Source organism: Mustela nivalis (assembly GCF_964662115.1).
Source record: "Mustela nivalis genome assembly, chromosome: 20".
NCBI classification, from domain to species: Eukaryota; Metazoa; Chordata; class Mammalia; order Carnivora; family Mustelidae; genus Mustela; species Mustela nivalis.
Genome location: NC_139039.1, coordinates 4,149,206 through 4,151,136, shown reverse-complemented (window position 1 = coordinate 4,151,136; position 1,931 = coordinate 4,149,206). Strand labels below are relative to the sequence as shown.

Sequence of the window (1,931 nt, the reverse complement as noted above, 5' to 3'; positions counted from 1 at the left end):
TTCTGATTAACATATGATTGATTTTTGTAGATACTTTAGTAAAATCTTCTGAAGACATCTGGGTAGCTTGAACCCCTTTCTTTGAGAATTGTCTTCCCTCTCCCCAGAGTGGGTTTTGGCAATAAGTGACACCCCCACACCATACCACCCCACCTTCTCAGTAGCTAAATAAACATGACCCAAGAGGAGCCAATAACATTTTCCCCTCAGGAATTGGGAGTTGAGGTTCAGTCATGATAGGGATCTTTGCTGGTTGTTCCAACAGTGGGGAACTCATACTCCACCTTGTGTGTAGAAAATTAATTTTGGGAGTGGGGGACAACTGAGTGAATTATTGGCTCTTGGCAGCTTTCCAGCTTCCTGCTTCCTGTTTTATTTTTGTCTTGAAGCCTGACTGTACTTCAGCCTTTGCTTCCAAGAGGTACTTCTGTTTTCTATAGTAAACTCCTGTTCTTGGCTTCAGGTAGTATGAGTCGATTTCTATTACTCATGTAAACAAGGTATGAAGGTTTGCTCTGTTTGGATGTAAAACTGAACTCAGTTTCTCTTTGTTCCCTTAGCAAAGGTTTATCCCGCTCTGTGGGGGAGAGCAGCTCCCTTAGAGAAGTAAACATTTTAACTCCCTTTCAGGCAGTGGAAATCGGAGAACTATATCTAAACACTGGGTTCTCTTTGTCCATGAGAAAGGAAAACTGCTCATTTTTTCTTGACATTCCGCGCTTTTCCTCATTTAGAATCAAGGGCTGATATGAAAGAAAAAAACAGGGATTTTTGGTGTGGAAAGGAGCTTGGCTTCAGAACTGGAGGAGACTGGAGGGAAATATTGAAGCTAATTGAGGATTCTGGAAATGGAGCCATTTTCCAGGAAGCAGCAGGTGAGTGGGCAAGAGAAGGGCCTCTGCAGGAGGCAGCCTTTGGCCTCCTGGAGCTATGTTGTCACTGACTCCTTACTGACCACCGACCTCTGTTCGTAATCACTGGCCTGAACAAACCTTTATTCTCTTATTTCTTTTCGCTTCCACTTTTACTCCCGCTTCCCTAACCTTCATAGGCAAGCTTTCTAATACATTCAAGATGTTATGTGTTCTTTAATTTGTTCCTGTGAAAATATTTACTGTGGTTTTATGTGCATGAACTTTGAGATATGACCACATACCATATAACTCATCATTTTGAAAGACAACCCAGTAACCCAGTTGTGCCTTAAAATACCTCCATTTTGACCTCAGTTACTTACTTTCTCATTGATCAAGTTTTTCTTTCCAGCTTATCTCAACTCAGGCAAAGGAACTGGCAGGCAAAGCATCCTAAGATGGAGACTGAAACTACCCTTCAGGACAATAACAACTGTCCTGACTCCAGCAAACCCGAGTGTGATTGACCCCAAGAAAACGATCAACCTGACCTCTACTGGCCACCTGCCACCCACCAACATTTGCCCCACATTTTCCTTATATAAACCTGGAAGTATTTTCAGCTCTTGGAGTCAGTCCGTTGTCTTCCCGGTGTTGGTCTCACTGAAATGAATTCCTTTTTGGTTTCACGGCCGCTCGTTTGTGAACTGCGGATGGCCCACCCTCGTCTTTTGGGGACCCTCAGAGCCAAGTGGTTACAATTTTAAGTGTACAATTAGTGGTTTTTAACATATTCACTGCTTTGTGCAACCCTCGCCACTATTGTGCAGGTATTATTAATTTACATAAAGGTATTTTTTGTTGTCATTCTGTTTCTATTTTTGTCAATTGCCATTTTAAAAAAATCCATCCGTGCTGCTGCGCCCACTCTGGTTCACTGCTGCAGAGTATCCCAGAGTGTGTACCCACCACAGTTTTAACCATTCCCTTAATCTTATCCATTAATCTTAAAAATAAAGCTGCCACTTATTTTACCGGCAAAAGATGGGATTTATTCGGGAATAGCAGAGAACTGCA

General features: G+C 42.4%; 1 long non-coding RNA gene across 1 annotated transcript; it reads left to right on the top strand.

Moving 5' to 3' along the window:
* The first annotated feature begins 535 nt into the window (after positions 1–535).
* Positions 536–1,721, top strand: LOC309855397. The gene is made up of 2 exons (XR_014306777.1): positions 536–875; positions 1,267–1,721. It is a non-coding gene; the product is annotated as an uncharacterized lncRNA (long non-coding RNA).
* Positions 1,722–1,931: the final 210 nt, after the last annotated feature.